Below are 17539 nucleotides of genomic sequence, written 5' to 3' on the forward strand. Positions count from 1 at the left end.
GGCATGCATGGGTGTAGCAAGACTGATACGGCATGTATTACTGGACATCTGTCATAGCAGCTACATTTCTACATTGCCATCTGAGCTTGGAGAATGTTTCTTCTCGGATAGCCCTGAATCACCTCAAACATTCAGAGTAATGAATCTCCTTTAGGATTATGGACCGCATTCCCATGATCTATCCATCGGAAATGCACACACTGTCTGCCTACCTGCTTCTGCTGATGCCATCTGCTTCCCCTCCCGTCCGGGCAATGCAAAATAGAACTCTCGCACACCTATTCCAATTGCTATGGTGGGAGGCTAGTTCTCCATGAGCCAGAAACTGCAGGCACTTGTACACATTTAGGTAAACATTGCCTTGTCTGTATATGGAACAGCTGCCCTCACTGAACCCATTACACACAGCTTGCTGCTGACGCTGAATATTTGCATGGATTTGATTAGGTGACAGAATGCCGTTTGCACATTCCTGTTTAGAAGGAATATGGGGAGCATCTTTGTGCCCTGCATGCCTTTTCACACTGGCTCCATGAGTTGAGGACCTACATTTTGTGTGATCATACAATGAAAGGTCTTATTGTAAGGTATAGGCAGGAGGGAGTTAAGGTTGTTATGGAATCACAATTCTGTGTTTCAAGACATTGCTTTAACATAGCGAGTTTTATTGAATTTCCTTTGTGATGGTCACAAAATAGCACAGCAGGATTGAAACTAGGGTTAGAATGCAAGTCTCCTGGATCCTAGCCCCATGTTTAAGCCACTAGGCCACATGCCTTCCAGGCAGCAGTATCTCCACTTCCTCCTTATTCAGCAGCAGAATTCTGAGAAATTACTAGCCAAACAATAATTGCATGAATTTTCATGAGTATATTTTTCCCTCCTCTTTTGCCCAGATCCAATATTAATCCTTAGGAAGAGGAATAAATGAAGTTCCTTATGGCACACACGTCACTCTGATGAATCTATTCTGCCATCACTGCAGAGAACACATGCTTTTGCATTAAGGGGAGTGAAAATGCATTATTTCTCTTGCACCTTAATGAAGGAACAGAGCCCTTTTGAGCCTTCTGTTTTAAACAGCTGTATAGTATCAGGTGAGATAAAGTGGAACAAGTCCCCCTCATTGTCTATGCAAATTATGTGATAATAGTAAAACAGAAATGATTATACAAGAATACAGTAACGGCTTGGCATAGCAAGGTACATGAGTAAGCATGTGCTGCTTGAGTAGATTTTGTGTGTGATTGGTTTTGTACTGGAGGGAAGTTTGTATGGTAGGGTATGAGTATGTGGCTGCAAAGGAGTAGGTGTAGGAGAGAGGATGGTTGTGTGAGTGTTTGTGTAGATGGTTGTTATGTGTGCATGTGAGAGAGAGCATGTAGAGGAGTATATTTGTGGGACTGCGGTCATATGAATTAGTATGTATGTTGGAGCATGTTTCTGTAGGTGATTATAAGTGTGTGACGGAGAGAGGGCTGGTGTGCAACTGTGCAGAGGGATGCAAGTATGAGACTTATGTGTGCAAGCCTCTTTGGGTAGAGTAAGTGCATAAACATGAACGCAGCTGAAGGAGAAAGAGCAGGACTAGGAAACAGAAGCAGCTGGTGAACCAATGGGTTGTGGTTCCAACTTCAGCCCTGCCAATTGAGTGTTTGGTTTCTTACACACACAAACACACACACACACACACACATACACCTTTTGTTACTGCCCAATTTTCAGTTAAGATAAATAATGGCAAACGGTCATAAACCAACAAGGTGTGTGTGTTGCGAGGGGCGGGGGGGACGTACGACGTAGGGAGTTACATGTGTGTTTGACTTATCTTAGAATGCAGGTACTTTTTTATAGCACTGAAGGCGAGCGGTTCAGCCAATCAGATTGCTGGGATGAGGGAACATTCTGAGCCCTTCTCACTTTGAACAGAACATGTGTCACTAGAGCAATAAAACAGCTGCTGTAACAAGGGATTGGTGAGCGCTGCTCGTAGCAGAGAAGTCCGTTCCAAATGTGAAACTATAGTACTTAATTAGTGTGGACATAACAGCAGGGGGGTTTTCTGTTGGAATTAGAGGGAGTGGGGGCCTTAGTCACAATTCTGACAGAGAAACAGTTCAACATCCCCTATCAGTTTAGGCCTGGAGAGAATTCACAAAGCAGCCTCTCTGATTCCTCAGTTCTAAAGTCAGCGCCATTGTTACCCACACGTATCCTATTAACTGACAAAGAAATGGGCCTGAAGGACATGAAATAGCAGGTTTAGAACTCTCCTAGCAGCTTTGGAAAAAGGGACGTGAAAACATAATTAAGGAAGCTAATGTAAGAGAGATCACAGACTAGAGGGTGATCTTCAATTCAGAGAGGTTTTCTCCCAATGCAGATAAGAACAATTCCAGCAAGCCCCAGGTGTACAACACAAAGCCCTCTAAGGTCAGCATCCACCCAGAACACTAGGCTCTGGACTGCGTGACCATTAACCCTTTTATTTTGCAGGTAGAGAATACATCTTGCCGTGGCACTAATAGTTCTTGCATTGCTCTGTTACAGACCTGATTACACAGCTATCTTCACCTATGCGTACAAAACTTATGGGCCTCCCCAATGGAAATATGGTGTGGGGAGGAAGAGGGGGAGATGAGGGGATGGCAAGAAAGAAGCCTTCACTAGACTAATATTGAACAAAACAGCACATTTTGAAAGTAAGACATCTACAGAGTAACCTGGTAGAGCAGCAGCCTCAAGCTGATTCATAAATAGATATTAGGTACAACATTTCTGTAAACACAGGAGCCTAAATTGAATCCACAAAATGTGTGTGCTTATGCAAAGAAGTAATTGCACATGGAAACATGCATTTGTATTTCTCATGTGAAAAGAGTACTTCTGTGTACGAGTCCCAGTTCTTAATACACAACTTTTTTTTTTTTGGATGTGCATATTTTGTGGACATAACCTAAGCACCTGCATTTTGAAAATGTATCCCCAGGCATTTATTTTGTAGTGGCATTAAAAGACAAACACTAACTTCAAACAGCATCAAAACACTGTTAGCTGTTAGCACACCCTGCAGCTAGCAGGATCACAATAACTCATACATGCTCTTTATATAGCACTTTTTATCCATAGATCTCAAAGCACTTTACAAAGGGGGCCAGTATCACCATCCCCATTTCACAGATGGGACAACTGAAGCACAGGGAAGTGGAATGACTTGCCCAAGGTCACCCAGCAGGAGAGTTGGGAATAGAATCTAAATCTCCATCCAGGTGACCACTCCGCCTCACATGTATTCCATACACGTACAGCCAGCCAGCCATGAAACTAGAAGTGCAATCAGTATTCCAGCTACTGTGGTCAGCAAGTAGGCTTTTGACTTTCTCTAACCACTTCCACCATGCTCACCATCTAATAAAGGTAGCATATTACAGATACTGACTATTCACCACCAGTTTACCCCTTTATATGTAAAGGTGCCTCCTATCAGAGCTCCATTGGTGTTAGGTATGTTTTGAATTCAAATCCCGCAGTGGATAAGCTTGTTGTTTTCTTCAGCTTTAAAATTCTTCCCATGAAGACATGTGACTGGAGAAAAGAGAGGGAGCTGGTGGGAGTGGGGATTGCTATGCAGAATGGGTTGGGGAGTATTGGGATCAATGAGGAAAGAGTTTGCATGGTTACCTTGTTAACAGCTGGTCTCACACCTGGCTTCTGGCACATAGGTGGCCAGATTCTCCAGAGAGTTTAGCAGCCACAATCAGGGCCAGATTTTCAAAGGAACTCAGGTCCCATTTAGGCACCAAAATAAATGGGCAGATCTGTCCATAAGTGTCCCATGTGGTGTTCCTGCAAATTAACAAGGACAAGCTAAACCAATGTAAACCCATGCAGAGTCTCCACACACAAATTGGCTGCAGGATCCAAATCTTTAGTTAAATGGTGCGACTTTGTGTGTAGACCAAGGTTATTTCAAACTCACCCAAATCAATCCAATTTAGAACTGCATCTCCCCCACCCTTTAATTCACCATGCTGTGCCTACTTCAGATATGTGAGTGTGCACGTCTTGCTTACTCCAGTAGTACACACACACACACACACACACACACACACACAAGGAAATTCCATGCTTTTGTGTGGTTAAATGTCTGGCAAATATTGTTTAAAGTGTAACTGTTAAATTGCGTAAATCTGAGTCGGATAACACAGTATTTGTTGCATGGCAAACATGTAGAAAAGAAAAATCAACAATATGAGAAGCATTCAGTGCATTGCAAAGAGACATAAGGCCAGATATTTAGGCACCTAGTGGGATTTTCAAAAGCACTTAGTTGCTGTGCGCTTTTGAAAATACTACTGAGCACCTTTCGGCATCTTTGGGTGCCTAAATACCTTTCCAAATCTGCCCCTTTGCCAAAATTGTACAAATTGGTTTACAGATACCTTTTAGGTTCTGCTACACTCAGAGAAAATGCATCATATGGCTACCATAATGAAGCCATCCATTAAGGGAAGTAGTCTAGGCACTACAAGAATCAGAAAAACATGCATATTATTGCAAAACAGAAAAACACAGTGTTGTGTAGTTTAGCTGTCTTTCTTCACTCTCAATCATTTTCCATGTCAAGGTTACTCAGTTTCCAAGGCAAAGGGCTATCTTTCTCACTGCCAGTGCTGCAAACATAGCTGAGGACTTGGGTTCCTCCTGCTTCTTCGATTATCTCCTGAAGTAACAAAGAGTTTTACAATCAGAATTCAGGTGACATTTTTGATCCCAATGCATGAGGAAGAATAGAATTCGACCTTCATTTCCACAGATGTGGTTTGCTCTGCAGAGTTGTTAGCAGGCGAGAGGTCTTGCTTTGGTTAGTAGATCTTACTGAACAACACACAGGGAGTAAGAAAGGGCCATATTTCTGATCTTAATCAGGTTTCATGTAATCATTCCGGATGCAGAGAGGGCTCCCCTGATAGGTCAAAGTCCTGGGGCTTTCCATGGAAGTCCTATTTCACCTTCCTGAAGGATATGCAGACCTATATTTCCATGAGGAAAGCACAGATGATTCCCACTGGCCTTAAGTGAACAAGCCACTTAATTGCATAAATATTCAACAGGTGAAGCAAATCCCAAGTAGCCCTCCTGTAGATGTCTTTGTTCAAGTTATGAGGTTGCCATTACTGTTATGACGTCAAGAAGGGGGATGCATTCAGAAGGTATTGACAGAGAGAAAGATCCCTTTCCAACATAAAATAGGGAAGATTTGGTAGGATGTGAGGAAGCAAAAGGTTAGTGGTACAGAAAAAAAATCTTCCCATTGTGGAGCAGATGCAGTTATGAGGTTAAAGTTGTGACAGAAGGCCCCTTCCAAAGTGATACAGGAGGGAGTTCTGAGGGTAAGGAATATGACGACAACTCCCCCTCCCAGTGTGGAACGGAGGGAAGGGAAGTACTGGGGGATGAGAGGTATGAAGGGAGGACAGCCCCCTTCCAAGTATGGGACAAAGGGGAGCGCTGTGGATTTAGGGACACCTGCCTCCTTGTGGGGAACAATGAGGAATGTGGGGGTTAATAAAAAGTCACATTCCTCCAAACGAGAGACAGCCTGGGAGGGGAAGCTGATCCCACAGAGAATGGATGAACAATAGGAAGGTCAGAGCTAATGAGTTAAAAATATACATGCTCTCTCTCCAGTTTGATTCTGTTTCCTGGAAGAAGTTTTATTGCCACTGAAACGCTGAAAGCTCTATGAAGCCTTTGCCAGCTGGAATAGTCTCTTTGCACCTGTCTTTTTGTTTACACAAATCCCTTCTCTAATAGAGCTAATCACTTAGCTTTGATAAATCTGCCAGGGCCCCTGATAGGAGCTCCTTTCTAGCTCTTGGCGCTAAACAAACAGACCATTGTCTCCATGGGGCTAGCCAGCCTGTTAATGGTTAAACTGGGGGGGGGGGTCGTAGGACATGGCATCAAACTGCAGTTGGGCTGCAAAGGAGCTGGCTGGTTCGTGTTATGATGTTTGTATGATGTCTGCAGTTTTATTATAACACATTAGGGCACCAGTGTACTCCCATGAGCTCATTCCACACTCCTCACCTTGTGGCGGAAGAGTGGACACCTGGAGTAAGAGAAAAGGGGGATTGCAGGAAGGATGGATTTAATGGGGAATGCATTTCACAACTCTGAGCAATCAGGGAGTGACCCACATGAATTCACTGGGATTTCCCAAGTGTCTCCAGTGTAAACTATAGATTGACAACAAGCCCATAGTGGTTTGTAATTCTGTAGCCACAGCAAATTCTGTGGAATCAGGCCCAGCTGTAGAATCCTTCCGAGGCAGAAGCAGTGATTCTGGAGGATTGAGAGGGGCTTGCTACACACATTGGCTATTGAATCTACAATTTTCTGCCAGGGGGTTCCATTAGAACCGTTCACTGCAATGGACCTGCAGATTCCTATGGGTCCTGACTGTCATTCTGCAGACTTTAGCTGGAGGATCCAAGATGTCCTAAGGGAACTCTTTTATGAATTATACTGAGAATTTTTAGATGTAAGAATCTAAGGTGTGATGTGGGATGAAAAATATAAGGGTATAGTGGCGATGTGTGGCCATTACCCAGCTAGTCAGAGATCATGTTCTATCATCCCCTTTAGTGCCTAGGCAGCACTTCTAATCCCTAGATCATAAGGCACTTTACAAATGGGGATTCCTCCATTATTACACATGGCAAAATTGAGGCACAGAGAGGTTTTTCAAGTTGCTCAAGGTAACACAGGAAGTTAATGGCAGAGCCAGCAGCAGAGCCCAGTTCTCCTTAGGACCATTCTGGTGCCCTGTTCATTGAGTCCTGTTCACTGCTCTCAATTTGCCATTATGACTCAGGGCATTCCAGGAGGTTTCATTATAAAGAGTGAATTTGGAATTTCTTTGTTTCTTTTACATCCTGCAGACTAGCCTCACTTTACAGGGTGCATGCCAAACCCAAGAAAATGGAGATCATAGACCATATCTCTCAAACATCTCTCCCTCCACACAGACATCACTCATTTTGTAGCAGAATTCATCTCCCCCTCACATAGACCTAGGGACATCCCACTTGGTTGCAAATTATTTTAACCAGCAATGCTGAATTGTGAAAATGAATCTATAAAGAATGTAATTTAATGCTACAAAAATGAGTCTCTCATCATGTTAATCTTCCGGTTCCCTTATAATTTTCCCACTAGCTTCTCTCTTGGGTCTTTGCCCACCTTGTGTCCCACATCTGAGTCTTGGAAGCTCTAGAGAGATGATTAGAATTCCTCCACTGAATTCAGGGCTGGTGGACACTAATGACATGCAGACTCCTAAAGGTCTGTTGTTTCATTTCTGAGCTTTATTCAATAAGCAAATTCTTTACTTTAGAAATTAAGTGAGAATCTGTTCTTGTGAGATTCCCTGAACTTTGATTAGCTAGCTAACTCGGGTTAAAACAGCAGTGAAGTCATGACAATTCAGGTTTAACTCGGCTTGGCTGTTTGAATTAAAGCCTACAGAGGGATCTGGGGTTAAATAGAGCTGCTAACTTGAGTTAAAAGCCAAGAAGCAATATCATCACTAATATTTTCAGCTGAGTTAGCTAACCTGAGTTAAGAGCACACCCCTCTTTTGCAATGTAGCCATACCCTGAGTTGAAAGTATCATTAGAAGAATCTTTTCCTTTGGAGCAGAGAGATGGGCTGACCCTAATATGGCCACATCTTTCTTCCTCCTTGCAACCCTTTAAGAGACTCTGCAAGAGCCCTTCATCTCCTCTCAAATCTTCAGCAGGCCACACCACTCTCCATTAACCTAGAAGATCTGGTTGCAGGGCACACATTCTCTAGCAGTTTCCAGCTAGCCCTGATTGCTTTTTGTGGGGCGATGCAGGGGGTATGCAATTCCCTTTGGAGCATATAACCCCAGAATATGTGGTAGGAAAGGTAACTATTGAAGGAAAAGTAAGAAAGAAGAGAAAGGCATTACAAGGATGTGCAGAGTGCCATCAGATAAGATTAAAGTTCAAGCAGACTAGGGAATAAACCAACAAAAGAAGACTTAAGAGGATCCCAAGCATGAAGAGGGGGTAAAGATGGCAAGGGAAGGGGGAGTTTAGAGTATGTCTTTTCAGCCAAAATACAGACCAGGTGAAAGAGAAGTGAGTAATAAGGAAGTTGGTCATTAAATCCTGGGAGTTTGTTCAAAGAAAGGGACAGGATACATTTAGTTTCAGCCACACAGTAGAACCTCAGAGTTACAAACACCAGAGTTACAAATTGACCAGTCAACCCCACACCTCATTTGGAACTGGAAGTATGCAATCAGGCAGCAGCAGCAGCAACAACAAAAAAGCAAATACAGTACAGTACCATGTTAAACATAACCTACTAAAAAAATAAAGGGAAAGCAGCATTTTTCTTCTGCATAGTAAAGTTTCAAAGCTGTATTAAGTCAACGTTCAGTTGTAAACTTTTGAAAGAACCACCATCATGTTCTGTTCAGAGTTATGAACATTTCAGATTTCTGAACAACCTCCATTCCCGAGGTGTTCATGACTCTGAGGTTCTACTGTATTTTCCTTTGGCAGCTCTCTTCGCATCTCTAAGGTCTGTGATTCTATGCAAGGCTAGGTATCCCCCATAAAGTTTTGTTGTTGCAATGTCAGTTAGGGGCGTGATTTCCTTTGAAATGACAAAGCGATGCTGGCAAAAGCCCTACTTATGCCAGCAAAAAAACTGGATGGGAAACCAGTTTGCAAGTCAGGAGACCTGGGTTCTAGTGTAACATAAAAGTGTTTTTGTTAGCATAGCTTATTTTGTTCACAGAACTGGTATAATCTATTCTGGCATTTTAGTTAGTATAAGATGAATCTACACTAGCAGGGGTTTACCAGTATAGCTATAGCTGGCAGTATATAGCTATATTGGCAAAACTTATAAGCGTAGACTCGGCCTAGCCTCCTGAAGGCCTGCAACACACAAGGCCAACTCTTCAGTTAGCGTAAATCAGCACTATTCCATTAAAATCAAAGGAGCTACATTTCCAGCAGCTGAATGGCCTATAATCATTGTTGGATGATTTCTGAATCTGCTACACAGAGTAGCTACCCACAGACGCTCTACCTGCCCAATGCTATTCACGTTCTGTAGGAAGCCTTGGTGTGCCTTATGAGGAAGCTCTGTCTGCTGGGTTGTGTTGTCAGCTCTCCGTAAACCTAGGTATTTTCCATGGGAATATGTTCAGAGTTAGAATATGGTTTAATTTTGCAGTGTGGTGGATGGGAAACCAGTTTGCAAGTCAGGAGACCTGGGTTCTAGTGTAATTTCAGCCATTGACTCACCACGTAACCTTGGGCAAGTCACATAACCTCCTCTGTGACTCAATTTCCCCTCCTGCAAAATGAGTACAATGGTACTTAACCATCTTTGTGGGGCACTTTGAGATGGCTAGGTGCAAAGTGGTACAAGAATGCCATTATTTTATTGTCCATTGGAATCCCCTCTCCAAACCTGCTCTCCATTGGAACCTTTCCAAATGGACCATCATCATCTAATGAGACATACCTTGTTTGACTTCACCCTGTTATCATTGAGGGAGCCTTTTCTAAAGCAACTAATTTCTTTGGCAAAGCATGATCCCACCTGCAGACCTCCATCATTCAACAGAGGTGGTCACTGCTCGATTCCACTTCACTTTCACGTACTCTTTCTGAGCAGCTTGGAATAGTTGGGTGCCGGATGAGATAGCAGAAGGAAAAACGACTGATTTCAAGAATTGCCTCACACACACATACAAAAAGCCAAATCTGCTTGCATATCAGGGATCCACTTATGTGGAAAGGGCTGTTGTCTCCTAATGCAGCCTATGACATCATCAGCAGCAGCACCATCCTGAAGTCTCAAAAATCACCATCCTCTGTAGACCCGCATAGGTGGATGACCTTTCATGGCTAGCCTTCAGAGTGATTCAAGATATAGCCAGCAGGAAAAGCAGCTCCCAAATTATTATGGCTTGGGAGGGCCATGCATTGTTGGGGCCCTCAGGGTTTCAATCTTGGAGTGAAGAAATGTGGATGCGCTCATCCCTCCCGGAAAAGCGCATCACAGATGATCAGAGCCCGAGGTATTAATTACAGGGATGGGAGTCCTTCTGCCCTTCCCCACCCTCACCCCTTGATTTACAGCAGCCTCTTTCATTATATCAAAGCCCTTAGGCCCCATTCCCTGAGCAGATACAGTATCTCAGCCTTGCTGTGCATAGCTGGCTCTCGGAAAGGCTGCCAAAGAGTTATCTCCACAGGATGATTTATGCCCTGCCCACACTGGAAAAAGATCCTACCTGTAAGTGTGTCTATAAACACACATGCTATCAACAAGGTTAAAACTGATTCCATGACCAGGGTGGCCAGGAGAATTGTTTTTAGTCTGAGAGAATTTCTTTAGAATCACATTAACCGGCAAACAGCTATGTTCAAATGCAGATGTAAGCTATCATGTTTCTGATCCCACTGTGGGCAGGATCTTCTTACATACCCTGGAGATAAAGAGAGAAATTGTGCCAGGTTTTGATGAGTATCCAAACACTAACTGGCCAATATGTGCTATTGAAATTCTTGATGGCTAATGTTGCTCAGCGTGGAGCTCCAGAGAGTTGAAGGAAACTTGCTATCCTCCAAAAAGGTGGGCAGATGAAACCTGGAGCAGAATGATCAATATCTGAAAATCCCATTTGCATTCTATATGGGTCACTGAAAAGTGCATTCCCCAGTCAGATAGAACCCTAAAGAATGAGCTGATAAGCCTTGTGGTTGTCACTGGATTTGTTCTCCCTTGGGCTAACTCCTCTTCACTTATTTTTGAGATGTAGGGACTCTCCAACTATTTTATTTCCAGCACAATTATAGGAAAAGTCTCACATGTAGCCTGTGGAACTCATTGCCACATGATATCATTGAGGCCAAGAGTTTAGCAGGGTTCAAAAAAGGATTAGACATTTTTACAGATAACAAGACTATCCAGAGTGATACTAGTCGGGATTGAAAAGAGTTTGGAAAGGGTAATAAAACCTCATATTTTTGGACATAATCCAATATTTAAGTAAAGGGGATAAGGAAGAAACTTTGCCTGTGACCAGATTATCCCATACCTTTTAAAGGCACTGGACTGGCACTCGGGATATCTGGGTTCAATTTTTGTTTCTGCCACAGAATTATTTCAGCAAGTAACTTAATCTATGAGCCTTAGTTCACCCTCTATAAAATGGGGATAATAATGCTTCCTCTGCCTGTCTTATCTATTTAGATTGTAATTCTTCAGACTGGGACTGTCCACTAATACATGTGCAACAGCACTTAGGATAACAGCACCTAGTGATCTTAGTTGGGACCTATAGATATTACTATAATACATAAGAATCCAGTATAACCATAGCAGTGCATTCAGGATGGTATCTGTATCAAGGCTGTACTTTGCTGGCACCTCTAACTAGGCAGTGAGGACTGTGCTTTGGCCATTGAATAAAGGACCAAGTGAAAATTGGAGCTGCCCTACACTATGCTGTTCTATCACTGCAGCCAATCCCCCTTCGACTCTGTCTCTCTCTCTCTCTCTCTCTCTCACACACACACACACAAATATACACACACAGAACAAAGGGAATTTTTTTTCTTCTTCCCCAAACAATTAATGTCAATGCAGTGAGAGGCAGGTGCTCCTGGCGTGCTGCCGTCCTTTTTGTTTACCGAACACTCCTTGAAGATTATTTGTGTTGAAATCTTTTGGCTCCCCCCACCCCCCACACCCCAATCTTGTTCACATTCTTTGAGCCAGTTTTAGTGCCCTAAGGGCCCTCTGTGACAAGCCCGACTACAGCCTGCAAAGTGAACTGGAGCTCAGGCAAGACCTCATCCCACCCCCTCCCAACAGGAGCCGGGGGAAACAACAGTAGCATGTCGTCAACCTCCTGGTGAAGAATGGGGGCTTTTCCAGCAAACATCTTCTCTTCTCTCTCGCTCTCTCTTTGTCACTTGCTCTGAGCAGAGCTAACTGCGCCATTGTCCAACAGCCGCATCAGCCCTGTGCCGCTGACCCCACTATTTCCATTTGAAAAGCAGCATTAATGTGAAAAGGAACTCGATTAGGAGTCATGTTTAACTCTTCATCTCCATACCTCCTGGTCCTCTACCCCTCTGTGACTCCCCCTTTCTTTCCCTCCAGCCTCTTCTGCCTTCTCCTTCAAATTACTGTTCACTCTTCTTCTCCCCTTTCCTATTTTCTGTCCACACCTTTTCCTGTCTCCTCCTTTCTTTCTTGTTTGCTTTCTCTCTATCTCTGTCTCCACCTTTTCTTCTCAACCTTTCTTTCCACCTCAGAACCTCTCCCCAGGGCCGACGAGGGGGGGGGGAACAGTACAAATTACCGGGGCCCGGCGGTCCAGAAGGGGGCCCGGGGCCCGGCTTTCCCCCCTCGTCGGCCCTGTTTAGCCTGTCTGCCCTTGCTGGGGGGCCCGATAAAAATTTTTCACTGGGGCCCGAACCCGCTCTCGGCGGCCCTGACTCTCCCTCTCCTTTCCTCCTCTCTGTCCCTTCACCTCCCTTTCTCTGCTCCCCTGCGCTCCCATCAATACTAGTAAATTGTGCTCAGTATAATGTTTAGTGTGCCACTGAAAGTAAACAATCCCTCGACCTGCAGAAGTCCTGGTAGTGTCCAGATACGCAAACAGAGGAAGAGAAAGGAACATTGCCAGAACACACAGAATGTTCACAACCAAAATACTTACAAGGAAAGTAGAACCATCTTCCCTCAGGAGTCTTGTGTTGTCCTCTGAAGCATGAAAAATCCTCTCTTTGACTCCATTCAATCCTGCAATTCTTCTTCACGCCCTATTTAAGCCTCAAACATGTGAGTAACATTCCTAGCAAAAAAAAAGATAGGATTTCAAGCAGTGAAGAGTTAATGTTAAAATGTGTTAGAAGTTGGACATTAGACTTCATTCCTTTCCCCTTCAATTTTCCAGTGGTTACATATATGAAGACTAGGGAATTATCAGAAGAATGGTCACAAATAAATTTTGTCCATTATAATTACTCAAAAGCCATTTTCACTGAAGTGCAAATTTCCTCCTATTGCCCCACCAATCCACCCCAACTCTAACCAGGATGGGCTACCTCTAAACGGTCATTCATTCTCTGTGCCCATTCATTCCTTGGCCTCTCCCCTGAGTCCACTGGCCTGGGTACTAATTATTACCATTTACGGTGGTGTTTTCTGTTCCAGGAGGAACTAGATTGAAACCAGCTCATTTCACAAAGGCCACCAAACAGCTTTTGCAAATTAACAAATTTTGGTCACCATTTTCCTGGACTGGATTTAAAGCAGAAACCTAAGAGTGAAAGTCTCTATACCCCATTGTCGATTCCTTCAGCCATGTATTCCAGTCAGACACTTTCATTATAACATGAACATGATTCTTAGCGTCTTTGCTAATGAGTGAAATATTTCTTGTTATACAGATATTTGGCTCTCCAATGAGTTATATTTAATGAGAGACACACTAACATTAATAATTGTAAATATTTTACCAAAACCTTATTTAACTGTCATGTAGATTTCCTCTATTTCCATTCATACAGCTGCTGCTGCTCACCTTACATAATTGTAATGTGTAATCGGCTTCCTTCTCGTGCCTGATTCTTGAATTCAAGTCACAATCCAGTTCCATGAAAGTGATTGTGAAATCACAAATGCTAGATGATGACATCGCTGAATGAGTCAGGGAGGTGGAGCCAGCTGGCCACAGAGAGCATTATAAAAGATGGCCATAATTTCAAAATCAACAAACGGGTTTGAGACAGCATTTTTTAGGATTGCAAAATATTCAGGAAAAAGTTCACTTTAAAAAGAATGCCTGGCAAAATCCTGGCCCCATAGGGAATTTTGCCATTGATATTACTGACTTCAGTGCCAGAATTTCTGCTGGGATTGCTACTGCCAACTTCTGACAGTAACAATGCGTGTATATTTTTTGGAGTTCAGGGTTTGGGTTTTTTTTGTTTCAAGTAAGCCTGAACGAGTCTATCACGAAATGCTGACCGCGAGTCATTAACATTCACTTAGAGCAAAAAAACACAGCTTTGAATAATATCGATACTCATTCACCTTTTTCGTTTAACTCCAAATACTGTTCATTACCCTGAACTCTCATACCATTGCAGTTTGTTTCTGGTAAACAGAGAAGAAATTCTATTCAATAATGCAATATGTCTTGGCCAAACATTTTATAGTTTCCTCCCCCCCCCCCCCCCCCCCCCCCCCCCCAAAACCGATTAAATGAAAAACTCAGACATTTCAGGTGTTCCACAATAAGTTGCTGGGGCATAAGGCATTATATGGAAAACTGTCCTGGTCACATTAGCTCTGTACCATTTATACACATATCACAGGACACAGTAATAGTGGGGAAGAAGCTATGGGAAAAATACATACAATTCAGTTGGGTTTTCATACTTTTAAAACTTTGCCTGAGTGTGACAGGCCCATTAAAGATTTTTTGTCATTTGTTTATAATATTTGTGCTAATGAAGCCATCGTTGTGGATGTAATATCTTTGATCCAGGAGCCAAAATCTCAGCTGAAGAAAATGGATGCAGCTCTATTGACTTCAGTAGAGTTTTCTCCCATTTACACCAGCAGAGAATTTGGCCCAACAACTAAAGCATGTTGAACACTGCAAAGTCATTTTCAGCCATCCCATCAGAGAACACCAACACAACATGTGACGTAGATGACCAGTCACACACCATAAAATAACAAGTGGTGACTAGAGAAGCTGAAGTGAAGAGTTTGCTTATTAGGGGCTTATTGCTTGTCAAAATGATTCGCTGGATGCTTATGCATAGCAAATAAATTTTCAGAGGTCACGGTCAATTAGTAAGTGATACACTGTCAGGAAAAAAGGGTTAAATTCATCAGGGCTAACTGATTCTCAATGAATTATTCAGCCTGCTCTAACTGTAACCAGCCTGGCTGAGCACTAGACTGGGACTCAATAAACCCGAGTAAACTCAGGGTTCTTCCTGGTTCTGCCACCAGCCTGCTGGATGACCTTGACCAAATTGCTTCACCTCTCTGTGCCTCTGTTTCTCAATTTATAAAATGGGGATATTGATAGTGACCTCCCTTCGTAAAGCACTTTGGGACCTATTCATGAAGGAGCTAGGTATTATTAATAAAGCCAATTTGGTCAAAGCATCACCCCTACTTTTTCTCTTGATTATAAGCCATGGTCTGACCTTTCTCTATAGTCCCCATGGGCTGCATGTGGAAAGGGGAGAGAGCATTTGAGGTCACCCCTTACATGCTGCGATCTCTGTTTTGCCAGGGCTCCCTTGCCAGCAAGCACTACTAATTTGGTCATTGTTGGTTTTTTGGAGTCTGAGCACCTAAGGAGCCACATACCAGCTGGGAATGGAGAGAAATTATAGCAGTGCTCTGCCCTTGAAATGGCCATTCCCAACCCAGCACTGTGTTGGGGATGGGAAGCAGTTGGCACAAGAACTATCTACGCCAACTTTATGGGGAATTCTCAGCTAGCTAGCTACAGCCAGATTCCAGCTCCGATGCGCTACCTGGGAGTAAGAATCTGGCACCACTTATTACACCCCAGAGGAGTGACTACAATAAAGCCTTCTCACTGAGCTTTCTTTTTGTGTAGGCTTTGATTAATTTTAAGAGCAGATGGCAATATGAAGGGACATGACTGGTGAAGACATGGCTATAGAATAATCCAGGGACAGTTGGAGAATTCTGACTGGCTCTTATGGATGTTGTGCAGCTTCTAGGTGTATAATTTCATGGGTCCGACTATTTTTCTTATTTTTAGATATGTTTCATTTCCTAATCGCAACAAAACCCTCCAGGCTGTACGTTTGAAGAGGATTACTGCATGTCTCAGATGGTAAAGTCACCCCCGTTGGCCTTATGCCTTATAACACCACCTGAGGCATGGTATAATCATCCAGCAATGCACTGCTTGTCAAGTCGTATTGCTTACACACAACATGCTGTGTTTTACACATCATGAGCAAATTTCCTTTAGCGAGATCAATGGTGTTCTAAAACACTGCACTCAGAAACAAAATCTTTTCTCACACTGGAAGCGTGAAGCCAAAGCTCCTTTCAATACATAACATTTTTAAATAAGGTCAAAACTCATGTCATGGTGTGAGTTTCAACAGGACCGTAGCAACATAGAATTGCTTTGGCCAATCAGAAGTCACCTACGGGGACTCTCTGGTAGCGTTCAATTAACCATGCAGGGTTCTGTTGTGTCTTCAAGGTACAGTCCCACACTGGAGGAGATATGGAGGCACAATCTCCAGTAAGATGCCTGAAAGGCATTATTCTTGAAACTAGCACAATGCCTCCCAGGGCTCCAGGGAGCACAGAAAAAGTGCAGCCCCTGTGTATCTGTTCCCATCTCTACCCAGTTGGTTGAGTGCAAAGGGAAGGTGAGGGCCCTGAAGACCTGCAGCTGTGCCTGCCCATTGTGCAAGGGCCCAAGGGAAAGGAGGATCCTTTCAAGCTTCTTCTTCCCCCTCATTGCACATCTGGGTGGGACCTAATCCGGCCCTCTGTGTGCCAGAGCTAGCACACTGACTGGCTAACTATGTGTTGGTTTCAGTCCAAACAATGTGTACAGTCACACATTGATCAGCTACCTGCCCTCAGAGCTGACCATAAATATGCACACAATCAGCCTGATCCCATAAGGTGCTTCTGGGACAAGTAGCCGTTTGACTCCTTTTCTGGGTACACGCCTTTCGAGGAGAGATGTCTCTCTCTGCTTTTGCACTGTGGGTGGACAATGCTGTGAGGCATTTCAAGGTGGTTGCTCTTTCATACGGAGAGACTCACACCATGCTCTCTCCTGGAGAACTTGCATTTGTTCTTTCTTGCTTGGTTGTTTTTCCTTAACACAAAAAGCCATTCAGAGTGAAATTTCATATAGCTCTTTGTATGTAGAAAACAGACCATGCTGAAGACCCTCCACTGACACTGAAGTCAGGATCAGGCCTACTGTTTTAAAGCCAATTGTATCCAAATACCATGTTGTCATTAGATAAATAATTCGGTATGATAATATTAGCTGTAACACCCATTACTCTGTGAAACTGTATCCAAGGTATAAATGCCTCAGCTTTCAGTACTGAAGCTTTAATAGTCCAGGTTACAGTCATTATCTTGTAAACAGGAAGCATCCTAGTCACCTTCAGAGTATTTCCATCCTTTTCACAGCACACCTAAGGAAGGTGGATGTAACCCCTGCTGCAGAGACTGCCAGTGTAGGAAGCCATCTTGTAGTAATTGCCCACTCAAAAGCCTCATTGAATTTAATGGGGATTTTGAGTAGCAAGGAATATGGGGCCAGGGTGAAATTGCCCAAAAAGAAATTTGGACTTGGAATAAGAGGTGGAAGAGCACGAATATCGTCTGAACTCCCTCCCCATCCTGCCCTGAATCTGTT

The 17539-nt window shown here is 43.4% G+C and overlaps 1 long non-coding RNA gene across 1 annotated transcript; it reads right to left on the minus strand.

Annotated features, from left to right (window-relative positions):
* Nucleotides 1–741: 741 nt before the first annotated feature.
* Nucleotides 742–13752, minus strand: LOC135982727 (uncharacterized). Its single transcript, XR_010600274.1, has 3 exons — nt 13661–13752; nt 12794–12928; nt 742–4723 (listed from the first exon to the last, which is right to left on the minus strand). It is a non-coding gene; the product is annotated as an uncharacterized LOC135982727 (long non-coding RNA).
* Between the last annotated feature and the right edge of the window lie 3787 nt (nt 13753–17539).

The sequence above is a fragment of the Chrysemys picta genome, chromosome 4 (genome assembly GCF_011386835.1).
Source record: "Chrysemys picta bellii isolate R12L10 chromosome 4, ASM1138683v2, whole genome shotgun sequence".
NCBI lineage: Eukaryota > Metazoa > Chordata > Testudines > Emydidae > Chrysemys > Chrysemys picta.